Source organism: Lepisosteus platostomus, chromosome 5, assembly GCF_059453375.1.
Source record: "Lepisosteus platostomus isolate fLepPlt1 chromosome 5, fLepPlt1.hap1, whole genome shotgun sequence".
Taxonomy (NCBI): Eukaryota; Metazoa; Chordata; class Actinopteri; order Semionotiformes; family Lepisosteidae; genus Lepisosteus; species Lepisosteus platostomus.
The window spans coordinates 35,858,071-35,871,954 of record NC_142615.1 but is presented as its reverse complement, the minus strand read 5'-3'; the positions used below and the strand labels follow the sequence as shown (position 1 = coordinate 35,871,954).

Sequence of the window (13,884 nt, the reverse complement as noted above, 5' to 3'; positions counted from 1 at the left end):
AGCTCCTAGGGGCGCTTCCTCCTAACCACCAGGTGAGGGCGTTACGATATATTTTTTTTTTTCTCTGGTTCTCAGCAGTATCATTGGGCTGAACTCCAGTTAAATGCTTGTCTTAGAAAGATCAAAAGTGAGCGAGGGAAGATGGGTGGAGATTAATGGAAGTTATAAAGGCAATGGGTTGGCTCTGCTTAAGCTTCATTCAGACCTTATTACGGCAAACTCTATGGGTCAATTGCATCGAACTGAAAGTAGCATACTAACAGGAGTTCAACCCGTGCTTAGAACGCAGATGCCGTCTAAACTTGTGCTCCACCTTAAGTCCAATTGCAACAAACTTTCCTGCTGTGCTTAGTCCGCAGTGCCGAACTTAACCTGTTCTCAATTGCAATGAACACAAAGTAACAACTGCAGCACTCCAGAGTAACTAAAGTAGCTGACTAATTTAAACTGTCTTCATTTGGCTTAGCACCGTACTCGGTGTAACGCAGGATTGCATTAGAAGGCTCCCAAATATAGTGGAAATAATCCGTTGCTTGGAAATGTATTGGAATATTAATTAAAATTGCTTTACACTCATACCATATGAATTAATAATGAAGTTTATTAATGTGTGTATTTACAGAAGTGTCATTTACTATTTATGTTTAATGTCAATCATTACTAGTAGCTGTGAGCTTTAAGATATGCTAGGAAGTGAACAGAACAGAACAGAGCAAATGGTTATATAAATAGAGTGGGAGCTTTTAATATGTTCTATAAAATTTGGGAGTCAACTGAATAGATTTGCTAAGTATTTTATTGTGATGGGTCTCTGTATTTGTGGTTATCAGTGGAAAGCAGGGTTAATAAGGAAATGGGTGGCACCCAAGCACATGTTAAAGAAAAAAACTTGGCTTCTTAAAAGTGATTATGATAGCCACAGGACAGAAGAGACAGTGCACTGTGGTCCAATAATGACTGTGTTGAAACAGCCAGAGTGTGCTGCATGCCATGGAGATGGAAAAGGTAGCTCATCCCAGTCAATCGCAAGGTTGTGTAGGACTGCACATGACCTGATGAATGTGGTGCTGGCTCTTGATGGACTGGTATACAAACCAAATGACAGCCAAGCAAAGCGTTAGTTGTTTTACTATTCCGAAAGATTGTTCAAAGTGGCTTCTTGCTTTTTTATGACTCCTGTTTTAGTGCTTCTCTTGTAATGTTGTAGGATTGTGCACAGGTGTCAGAAGATATAGTCATAAAGAATAACCACAGGCAAAACAACATGCCAGCTTGCTCTTCCCTACTTTGAAAGGAAGATATTGGAACTGATTAAAGAACTTAACTTGAAATGTAAGCTCCTACTGACACAGGAAAGAGAGTTCTGAAAAGTAAGCACAAGGCACACTGTGGATAAATAAATGTATTAATTTAAAAAAAGAAATACTGAGAAGGTCAGAGGAACAATAATTGTTGTATTTATTTGCTCAGGTAGTTTTATAAGTTTAACTTTCAGTAAAGTTCTGTTAAAAATAAAACTGGTCATTAGTTGGCGTCTTTTGTAATGATTTAGCAATAGTGACATGTCGGCTTGTTCGACTGGAGTGTTAAACAAAATTAATACAGTAGCGTCCTGTCTCAAGTGACTAATTGCAATTGCATTAGTCTGTGTAAAAAAAGACTTCTGCAGCTCCAGTGGTGCGATCGAACTCATGCTGAGATTGAGTTCAAGCCTCACCTGGAGCAGTGTGGCCTATATTTTCAACTATTTAAACTAACTGACCAGTTTAGGTCCTGTTAAGTATTTGCTGGAGATCAGGTCTAAATTAACATGAAAGGAACAAGTAAAGGTTTGTTCCTTGTCAGACCTGAAGAAGGCTCCAAAGCTCAAACGTTGTTTGCTTCTCTTTTCAGCATGGAATAAAATTTTACTTGTTCCTATGCAGTCCACACATGCTGACACAGCTCCCTACTTAAATTACCATCAGCAATGGACCTCCAGCAGACCTATACACAAAAATATGAGAGAGGTCTACTGAAACGAGAGGAGCACGATGGAGTACCGAAGACTTGAAAAAGCACTCACTTTTCTGTGTTTTTGTTGTTACCCAGATTTGTTTTTAATGTTCTTTTTCTCTTTGTTTTGAAGTTGTTCTGTTTTTTTTTTCTTTTTTGTAGGTGTTAGACTACTACAGGGATTTACCTAGGTTCTATTAAGACTTCTTTTATCAAAACATATTTTATTAATAAAAGCGTGATTTCTTAATAATCAACTTTAATGTTATCTTTATTAGTAGCTGTATTACAGGTAATGCATGCACAGCCTTTATTATGCTATAGTGAATTTTCAGGTATCCGATGGAGGGAAGAGAACTGAAATTAAGGAAATACTTATTTAAAGGGGTCTTAAAGTCTTAAAAGTGTTCTGTCACATCTGGGTGTTAATTGAATAGATTTGTTGTATTATTTCATATGATTTGACTCTACACTTGTGTTTCTCAGGAGACAGCAGTAATATTGGGGATTTGCGGGTACAGATAATAAATTATACTATACAAGTGTAGAGGTTTGATGGGTTTACTGAGACAATTATTAATTGTAGCAGTAATCACGAGGTTGTTCGTTGTGGTTTTTAGAAAATCAATCGTCAGAACAACTAACAACGCACACACACGGGTTCAATACACGAGATACATTTATTCATATAAATTGTGCACCAAACATATACTAGTCTGCCTAGATACGAGCAGCAGACCTTACTGTGAGGGTTATCAATATACAAAGTATATAATCTCGAAGAGATGCAAACACAAAGAGATACACAACAGAGAATATATGTCAATATATATCGTTCGGTTACCAAATCGCTAATCAGTGTTATTACCCACTGTTACTCTAAACTCGGAAGTAAATACATTACTCATGAATAAAATTGATAACAACTTGTGTTGAGGTACAATTGAATTCTCGAGACGCAATGTAGAACATGGGGTTTACTTATCCACTGTGTATGGATTTGGAATTTCCCGGCACGAACACCAAACCAGCTGACAGGCTCTGTTGCAGCCTCGGTCCCAGCGGTTGTCCAATGGGCGTTGTCCCGGCGTCCTCTGGCTACTGGCCAACCAGTCGAGGTGCAGCTCGGAGTAGGACGGGCGGAGGAATCTGACTGCAGCGCGCAGGGCAGTCGTTGCTCCGAGGGGATCTACCAGCAGTCCGGCTGGCTAGTAGAAAGTCTCTATGCACTATGCACTCTATGCAGTGTGACGGCTAGTCCTCACAAGTCACTCTTTTGCCCAGGAAGAAGCTGGTTCGTTCCCGGTCCAGCGCTGCTTCTGAATAAGCTATTCAGGTTTTCGACGAGGGTCCAACTGTGGGCTGCCGTTGATCAAGTGGAGCGTTCACGTTGGTAGAATTCTGAGTACTTACGGGATCCTCGGCCTCGCGCTTAGAACAAAGTCCAAGTCCCTTTGCAGACAACAGCCTTTGTCACGTGATTGTCTCTGAGGATGCGCGAAAATGGCCAAGGAGAGCCCTGATCTGAGCTTGCGCTCCCTTTTTGACCAAGACACAGATGTGTTCTGATTGGTTGAGAGTTTGGCGGGCATTGGAGACCCACATGGTGTTACCACACCCTGCCAGTTTCTAATTGGTTGATCAAGGTGAGATAAGAGTCACATACTCCTGACACTTAGGAATGCAGTCCAGATGTCCATTTGGCACTCCCTAGACAGATAGACGCCAATGGATGACCATCGATCATGATAGCCAGGCTTATCTAAGTGCATCCCCGTTTGGGAGCTGTCCCTTATCAAAAGAAAACATCTTAAATCAGTCTGCATGAATACTTTCTCTGTGGCTGAACCACAGAGATGGAGAGTGAGATGGGGCCTCATTAAGGAAAGCACAGCAACGCTTAATTCTGTCTTATTACCAAGCATTGCTGCTACAACTGCTTAAATTCAATCTAAACAGGACTATGGGAATGAGATTTGATTTCGAACTGGGTTTTAAATAAATAGGACTGCTGCACTACATTGTGCTTTATGTAAGACAAAAGGTGGGCTTCCTGTGTTTTCGATAACTCAGTTGTAAGAGCGGAGGAATATAGTGGAAACAGCTGGGAACTCTTTTGTTCTCTGGTTTGAATTTGGCTGGAAGAAAGGTGTTTTTTATGTTCTTTAATCAAAAAGTGAAAATTTGTCGTTCACTTAGTTGTCTTATTTTCTAGGCTTGTAGACTCCTCACTCTTCCTAAAAGAAAGTGCTGCAGATAAAGATACAGTAGTTGTCGGAAGTTTCGTTCAGTGGTAGAGCACATACAGGCTGTATGTGGTTGTTTTCAATCGCCGGCGTCTCCACTATGGATTTCTTCCTAAGCGCGATATCTTTGTTTTATAAAGATTATATTTTAAATCAGTTAAAACAAAAAAGTACCAATTACATACACGTAGAAAACACATGTATCTAATTTGAAAATTTGGGCAATGTATTACTAGTAGTGGAGCTGAGCTCACAGAAGAGCAGTTGATATTGTTAAACCACGTATTATTTTTAAATGACGCTACTAAGCACTGGCACGGTGTTTGTGCAGTCCTACCCAAGCTTTCTATCGACTGGATGAGTCTCCTGTTCCATCTCCAATTCTTTCCGCACACTTCGCCTGTTTCACCACCATTATCATTAGACTATAGCCACTAATACGAGAATACTGTTCTGAAAGACTGTCTTAAATAATAATGTTGAAAAGGGTAATGATAAGAGTTTTTTTTCATTAAGGTAACCATACATTTGCCTGTATAGTACAACTTATTATCTGTATCCGCAAATCCCCAATATTAATGCTGTCTCCTGAGAAACACAAGTGTAGAGTCAAATAATATTACAACAAATCTATTCAATTAACACCCCTATGTGACAGAACACATTTAAGACTTACACCCCTTTTAAATATGGATTTCCTTCATTTCAGTTCTCTCCCCGGGATATCTGAAAATTCATTATAGTATAATAAAGTCTGTGCATGCATTACCTGTAATACAGCTACTAATAAAGATAACATTAAAGTTGATTATTAAGATATTACACTTTTATTAATAAAATAAGTATTGATAAAATTCCTTGTGAATAATTGTAGTGTCTGGAAAGCAATTGTTCATTACTTAATGACGATATTAATTCCACTACATTCAGGACAGTTCCAATGTAATCTATTGTTCCACTTCGTCTGCTTAGTCTCCTACTTTAGGCTGTTATTTTAGGTTTGTTGCAATTGAGAACAGGTTTGCTACAGAGCTGCTGACAAATTTCAGCAGCCAGTTTGTTGCAACTGACCCGTTGTAGCTACCAATCAGAAAAAAAACCAAACGCAACAACTTCAAAAGAAAAAGAACATTAAAAACAAATCTGGGGAACAACATAAACACAGAATCTAATGCGAGAGCTTTATCAAGTCTTCAGTGCTCCTCTTGTCTCAGTAGACCTCTCTCATATATTTGTGTACAGGTCAACTGGAGGTACACAGCTGATAGAAATTTAAGTAGGGAGCTGCATCACAGCATGCGTGGGCTGCAAATGGAAAAGTATAGGTTTATTCCATGCTGAAAATAGAAGTAAACACAACGTTTCAGCTGTGGAGCCTTCTTTGATTGTGACTCGAAATAAATCTTTACTTGTTCGTTTGATGTTAATTTATCTCCATCAAATACCTAACAGTATCTAAACTCGACAGTTGCTCTCAGTAGCTAAAGACACTGCTCCAGGTGAGGCTTGAACTCACAACCTCAGCATGCCTCCGCTGTGCACTGCTGTATAAGTACCGCGCACTGATCGATTGCGCCACTGGAGCTGTGCAAGTCGATGAACTACAACACGTAAAAATTGAGCTTCTTAGTCAATATCATCGGGAATGTCCAATAATGACGAACATCAGTAGCTTCAAGGAAACTGTCACGGACGTCCAAAGGGACTAACCGTGGGGAGCAGGAGAGCGGAAAAAGACCCATATGCGTAGCGGCGAGACGGGAAAAAGGCCCGGGCTATTAGTGCAAAGAGTTCAGGAATGCCGTATAGAAACCTATGCCCTCAGGGAGCGGACGTGGGGCGCCCTGGTGCTAGGCGGGTCTCAGGACATCCGAACGTCAATGCTGAGCGAGGACAGAGTGCAAGACCCGGAAATATATAGCCCAAGGGAAAGAGAGGGACAGGAAGGACAGCAGACCGGAAACTAGGGACAGGACAGAGAAGGAGCGCCCTCTGGCTGCAGAGGGCGTAACAGTACCCCCCCCTTCATGGGCGGCTCCCGACGCCCATACAAATAAATAAGCTGCACAGCACTGGGGGGAGGAAAAACCTCATGTAACTGAAAGGAAACCTCCGGGAATCCACGGCTGAGAGCTACCCCTTCCTCCGGGGTATAAACCTTTATTGGGTGGAGGAAGGGGGGGTAGAGAAGAGCTCCGGAGACTAAAACAAAAAAGTACACAAGCACAGACACAAACACAACAGACAAAAACCTGGGAAAGACCAGGGAGACAAACCACACAAAACAGGTAGGAACCAAATTTCCGAGACACAGAGAGCAGGGGGGACCAAAAAGGAGGGGAATCCAGGAAGAAAAAAAATCAAAACAAAAGGCAAAAAACAAGAAAAAAAAACACAAAAACCCCGGGGAAAAATACCGCAGACTGGGCAAATGGCACGTTCACATTCTAACGCTGATATCGGAGTGGACAACCTGAGGAAAGCCAGACCGAAGTCCGCTCACAGACACAGATGCCCGGAGTGATATCCAGTGAAAGGCATGGAGGAACGGCAAATGGGCACGTTCACATACTAACGCTGATATCGGAGTGGACAACCTGAGGAAAGCCAGACCGAAGCCTGCTCACAGACACAGATGCCCTGAGTGATATCCAGCGAAAGGCATGGAGGAACGGCAGAAAGCTTACCATTCTATCACTGATATCGGAGAGAGCAAGACCAGGAAGAGCCAGGCAAGAGAACCCGCTCCAGACACAGAAGCTCGGAGTGATATCCAGTAATAAGAATACGCAAGCCAGCTCAACATTCAATCACTGATATCGGAGTGATCTACCCGAGGAAAGCCAGGTACAGGACCCGCTCACAGGCACGGAAGATCGGAGTGATATCCAGTGATTAGAATAGAGGAACTGAAAAAAAAAACAGCCCAGAGAACAAGAAAAAAAAAAACTGCGGCAAGACAAAAAAAAAAGCGCCGCTCGCGGGGTCAGTAGGTGGCTCAGCATTCTGTCACGGACGTCCAAAGGGACTAACCGTGGGGAGCAGGAGAGCGGAAAAAGACCCATATGCGTAGCGGCGAGACGGGAAAAAGGCCCGGGCTATTAGTGCAAAGAGTTCAGGAATGCCGTATAGAAACCTATGCCCTCAGGGAGCGGACGTGGGGCGCCCTGGTGCTAGGTGGGTCTCAGGACATCCGAACGTCAATGCTGAGCGAGGACAGAGTGCAAGACCCGGAAATATATAGCCCAAGGGAAAGAGAGGGACAGGAAGGACAGCAGACCGGAAACTAGGGACAGGACAGAGAAGGAGCGCCCTCTGGCTGCAGAGGGCGTGACAGAAACTTTGACTCGCACATGGAGTTTTATCTTCAAATGGAGGGTGGGAGAATTTATTTGTACTCTCGTTGCTCATTAGCTAAACTATTTTAAAAATATGACACAGATTTGTTCGAGAAACTTGTAATCGCCTTAAAGAGAGTCTTCTTGAAGATGTGCACCAGCTAGCTCTCCACTGTCAATTGACAGGACTTTAGGAGAAACTGTTCTCATACAACCAACATACAAATTACACATCTTAAGGAACATGAAGAGAAATCCGTGTACTAAATAACATAAAATTGTCACTGCAAATTATCACCAAGCTGTTTCATGTGTCTGACCAACTCTTTCCTACTTTGCAGCGAGCACAAATCTTTCTGTTTCTTCATCGCAATTTTACTGTCTCTTTCCCCCATGTGGAGATAGATCCACAGCTGAAACTTTAGGTCAGTTCCTGTTACTCTGTCCGATTGAAAGAGCTGTATTAAAGGCACTCCCATCTCTGCAGGAAAGTTATTGCTGCTCTCAACACAATATACCGCAGCCAAATATAGCGATACTGTCACTGCCTGTGGGCCACTTGTTCCTGCTGGCAGTCTATTATGTCATGTTCATCCACACCCAGAAACATTACTTCATCGCTATTTTACTGTCCCCCATGTGGAGATGGATCCACAGACGAAACTTTAGGTCAGTTCCTGTTACTCTGTCCGATTGAAAGAGCTGTATTAAAGGCACTCCCATCTCTGCAGGAAAGTTAATGCTGCTCTCAACACAATATACTGCAGCCAAATATAGCGATACTGTCACTGCCTGTGGGCCACGTGTTCCTGCTGTCAGTCTATAATGTCATGTTCATCCACACCCAGAAACATTACTGCTGGAGCACAAGAGTTATATAGCCGCAGTCCATAGAGCAAGAATCTCTTAATCTCAGAACTGTGGGTTCAGCCCCCACATTGGGTCCCTCTGTGTCAATTTGATCCCCCCAATCCTCCTAGCATGACCTGATGGCGTAACAGTGATACCCAGTACCCAGCGTAATTCAGCTTTCTTTCCACTTGATTCAGATTTTGATCTGAAATCATCAGCCGAACAAGAGTTTGTCTAAATCGAGGGAGATCTGCTCACAAGCAAGTATTAAACACTTCAGCATTTTCTGTTCGAATACCACACTTTGTCAAAACACTGCCGTTTCTTAAGCTAATAAGTAACGGTTTTTGAGCACGCATTGTATTGTTAATGCTTATATTAAAAAAGCATAAATTCACATAGTGGAATTTGCACTGAACAAAGTAGTCCAGCCCTTTTACAACATTACATACCCACATAGCAGCAGGAGTAACAATAATGGCAACAACATGTTTGGAGCTCGGCATTTCATTTATTCTGCGGAAACGTATCGGAATGAACTGCCCGAGATAAAAGAGTAATTGCGGCTTCAGATCGTTTTTACAGAGCATTGCGTTGTTCTGTTCATGCTGACTACACGCATTACATTTGTCATTTACTGCAAGCGTTGCTTTTCCAGGTTTTTCTGAAATTCCTCGCATTTGAGCCAGCACTAAAATATTTCATTCCCGTCGCTGAATACATCGTGGAAACGGTATTTGGAACGGAATGCTGTCACTCATGAAACCTCTTTGTTATTCGGTTCTGAAGTTTGAAAATGAAAATAAAACGGGGGTCACTTCATAGGCTTGAAAGAAGTCCAAGCAGCATAAAAACCCGCGAATTCTCACAAAGGCTGCACCTTTCTTCTGCTGCTGTTATAAATCAGCCTTAAACGTTTGAATACATACCTTACTGCTGCTAATCACATTCACGTGTTTACGAAGCTTTTTTCTGTCCGTTATGTTTTTGCTAAGCAGTTTCTCCGTTTTCCTCGTACTGTGATTGTCAGCGAGCACAACAAGACTGAAACAGTGTAAAGGCAGGTAAAAAAGACATGGTAAAACGCCTGATTGTCGGGAGTGGGATTTGAACCCGTGCCTCTATTTGGAGAGTGAAACACAAAGCTTAAAAGACACGAAGCTGTGAATTTGCTGTTTTAAACCGCTCGACCATCCTGAAGAAATAGGTGTTGACTGCACCAGTCGCATCCGATTTTCCGTAATTTTAGGACAATTGATACGACTGGACTAACACAATTTGTGGCGTTTAGTATGACATGGAAAACGGTACCGGAGCATTCGGGTCCGGACTACTAGACTCAGAAACAGTTTTTATCCCCGCACTATCAAACTATCAAACTCCCAGCCTCTCTCACTCTCTCCTCACCTCTCACCTATGATCTGAACCTCACAGTGCCTTCTTTCTTACCAAAAACCCAAACACACATTGAAAATCTACCTCTACCATACATGTCAAAAGCTCACTCCCCATCATTTCTATCCCTTTATTTCATTCTTTTGATGCGTGTTTTTGCACATAACCTGTTACCTTTTTGTTGTTTTGCACGCTGCCTGTTGTTTTTTGGACATCGGCTGTTGTCTCTGTCTTTCTTTTGTTATACAGTTGTATTGTTGTTGTGTTTTTTTCTTTGTACTACTTATGTCCGAGAGCTAGCTAAATAGCATTTCGTTATACCATATACCTGTGTATGAGTATAATGACAATAAACTTGAACTTTAAACTTGAACTTGAACTTGACATAGTCTTGCAGGCAGTATATTATTTTATCGTTTACTCGTTTAAAAAAACACGGTCTTCTCGTTCCTAAGTCAGATTTTTAGTGCTTTCGAACGTTACTTCCAACCTGGACTGACAGCTCACCCGATCTGTTTGTGATCAGACCATGGAGTCGGGGGCTGTACCAAGCGCACGTTCCTTCCCAATGCTGAGGCGATCATTCGGAAGATGGGTGTGAAGAGAAACAAGCTTTGTCGACTAAAAAACAAGGCAGGATATGCAAGAATACTAATCACTGGCGACAGTTATGTTCTCTTACTATTGAGATCCCTACATTACGAGTTTTTTTAAGACTTTGAAACTGAAGGAAAGCGATGACAAGTGAAACTGGCACGGGTGGGGCTTGAACCCACGCTCTTCGGTTCACGAGACCGACTCCTTACCACTTGGCCACCGCGCCTTCAAGTAACCATGGGAATAAGGTTGTTCAAATTATTTTTTTCTGAATCTGGTTTACATCGCCAAATGTAAACCGGAGGCAGCAACAACAATAAAAGGGATACTTGTCCTTAAACTCGGACGTGATGTTCTGCAGACATGTGCACAATGTCCTGTTTTCTTGCAGTGTAGACATTTTGCTGTTCACGCTCCGCATTCATCTGCTTTGTGCATTGTTAGTCCGCACCTGTAACATGTAATGTCAGCCGTCCCCTGTTCTTCTATTTCTCTAGCATGACTGCGTCCTGCTGCTCGGCTTTTGTTTGTAAAGTTTGAGCGAGCGCCCCGTTCAGTGTCACTTTGTCACTGTGGTCAGAAAGCATTCTTGATTCTGCTTGAGCTGCTTCATGAATTCTAGCGACTGTAAGAGCTCTTTCTAAAGTCAGCCCTTCCTCCTGCAGCAATTTATAGTCTCTTATGTGCACATTTTTCCACAAGTTGATCTCTTAACATGTCAGTTTCCAATACTCCAAAGTCACAAGATTTAGCCAGTTCTCTTAGTGCAGTCACAAAAGCAACAACAGATTCGTCCTGAGACTAAGTTCTCTGCCTAAATTTATGCCGTTCCAAAACCACATTTCTCCGCGGTGTAAAGTAAGCGTCTAAGGCAGCTACAGTCTGTTCATATGTACCTTTTTCTCCAGGGAGGTTGGCGAAAATCCGCTGCACGGGAGCCCCGATACATTGCAGTAGTGTAGCCCGTCTCACGGCATCCTGAGCTTCTGTAGATCCACTGGCTATTTAAAAAAATCTGTACGACTCCATCCATATCTTGTATTCCGTATACAAATACGGAGGTCCGAGGTTCAGTAGAAATGGTGGAAAAAGCTGAGCATAAGCAAAGCTTCTCGGCGCGGCTACCATATCTTCCATGGCGAAAGCTAAACGAAAAGTCCGAAAATTCAGAAGTTCGTTTCTACCAGCAAGAGAACTAAAATCAGCAGTGTTCCGCTCGCTTTGAGTCCGTTAACCACTCATCTCTCGTCGCCATAAATGTTGTGTATCTTAATAAAGAGACGTTTTCATATTATTTTAACTATTTTATTAACTACACAGATCACGCCCTTACACCATATATTCCCGCCTTCTACTCTCTCGTTCTGTTGTCTCGCGATGTCTACTCACTATACTACATTTAGCATGACTTCTTGTTGCAGTTGAGCTCAAAGCTGGAGATGATCTCCATATTCTACCGCCGTAACTAGTCAGAAACGTAGTACACAGTACACACTTTTTAAGTGAACTCAGGTTGTTAAAAAATTAAACCAGCGCCCTGTCACAGAAACGTACCCCAGTCTCCCGCGCAACAAGCGGGGGTACTCAGCACTATACTAAAGAGGAGCGCTTGTCTGCAGCTGAGCGTCAGCTCTGTTTACTGTCAGCAGTCATTTCCTCATTTCCAAATACTTTTTCACCTGCTTCCAGCTTTTAAACTAAACGCTCAAGAAGTAATTAATGTCAGTTGGAAGTCTGTTTCTGTTGTCTCAGCTCTTGATAAAGAAAAGCCGTGCATGGGAGACTCCCTCTCTGAAGAAGTTTGCCGTCACCCTGCGAGGGAGAAGAGCCATCAATCACCGAGGCAACTACTGAGACAGTTAACATTAAACACGTGAAATGCGAGATGTTGTGATTTTTTTACCGCTTAAGGCTTCTATCGTTTCTACTCTAACGAGAAAGACCTCTTTATTAGAAGTGAGATTTTAACAAACGTCTCCAGGGTTAACTGCGACCTGAACGCAACGCCTTAGACCACCAGCCATCTGGCCTTTGGTACTTAGAGCAGTGCTCAATAAAAATGATCAAAAACCGAAAGCGCTTCTTATGCGGATCAGTATAATCCGATACCACTGGTTCTGCAGAAGAAATAAGAAAACCCGAACTCAAAGCAGTGTGTTGCCATTACGGGTACTCTGCAGCTGCTTTAAGATCTACTCACACCGTGTTGCCATTAAGGCTACCTAGTTAAAAAAAAAAACTTATCGTCATCTTTTTGAACGTGATTATTAGACACCCGTTAAATCTCCACCGAGGTTTCTTGAGAGATCGTTCAGCGAGCGAGTATTAAAAAACTACGTCGCTTCCAATCTCTGCTCTCACTGTAAACTCGGACGTGATGTTCTGCAGATGTGCAGTGTGCCTTTCCTCTTGTCGTATTCAAGAGTACTCACTGTGTGAGCTCCTCACTGCGTGTTCTGTACTCTACTGTGATTTAATTTAGATGATTACGTGGAGTAGAGTGACAAGATCTACTTGAACATTTTCGGTTTGTGAAATGAAACACTAAATACACTACTGTAAATACAAGTAATGGACATTTAAAATAACCACAGTAAAGCTAGAAGAGTGAAAGATAAAAGACTATTTAGAATGACATTCACAATAGACACAATAAGAACAGCACAACCGCCCGAACAGGGACTTGAACCCTGGGCCCTCAGATTAAAAGTCTGATGCTCTACCGACTGAGCTATCCGGGCTCTGAAAGAAGATCAACACTGTCGGGATTCTCGCAAGTCACGTGTCTCTTGTTCCGAAGAGCAGTCATACCTGACCCGTCTGGAATGACCACTGACAGACTTTATCCAGAAGCGACGGCACCACTCCCAGTAGAATGAGTGAGAAATACAGCATGACATGGGTAGTTAAGGGGCTCCCACAATCCATCTTTCCTCACATTACTGATTTTTTTCAATAGCATTTGGACCTTTTTTCACATTCAGATTTTTTTCTCATTTAATAAAATCTTTTAATCAACAACATTAAAAAGAAAATAAATGGAACGTTTTTTGGAACAATAATTAAAAAAAAATATTTCAATGCCTTGGTTGTATACGTGTGCACACCCTTTATAAAGGGAGTTGCAACAGTGCTGAAATTTAAAGAGCATTTCTGTAGAGAAAACAGCCTTGATGTTCAGCTTAGGGAGCTTGTCTTTTCGAAATTCTATTTCTTAACACCTTGCACAGCCTCCCGACAGACTAACAAATATTTTTTGGAGAAATTGGCTCACACACCGGAAGACACTAACGTTTATTTACGTTAGAGTAAGTGAATAACAGTTTAACCGAAAAAGTTTGTAATTGTGATTTTGTTAAAATTCAATAAATCGTCTATCAACAGTTAGAATTTATTAAGAAATTGTTTTATTTCATAAACTATAAGACAATTCAGAGAGTTTATAGGTCATATCCGTCACT

The 13,884-nt window shown here is 42.0% G+C and overlaps 1 long non-coding RNA gene and 2 other non-coding genes across 3 annotated transcripts in view; all 3 read right to left on the bottom strand.

Annotated features, from left to right (window-relative positions):
• Positions 1-13,884, bottom strand: part of LOC148665917 (uncharacterized) — a 164,173-nt gene that overhangs the window by 70,011 nt on the left and 80,278 nt on the right. The window lies entirely within an intron of this gene.
• On the bottom strand, positions 10,578-10,649 carry trnat-cgu (transfer RNA threonine (anticodon CGU)). Its single transcript has one exon. It is a non-coding gene; the product is annotated as a tRNA-Thr (tRNA).
• Positions 13,092-13,164, bottom strand: trnak-uuu (transfer RNA lysine (anticodon UUU)). The gene has a single exon. It is a non-coding gene; the product is annotated as a tRNA-Lys (tRNA).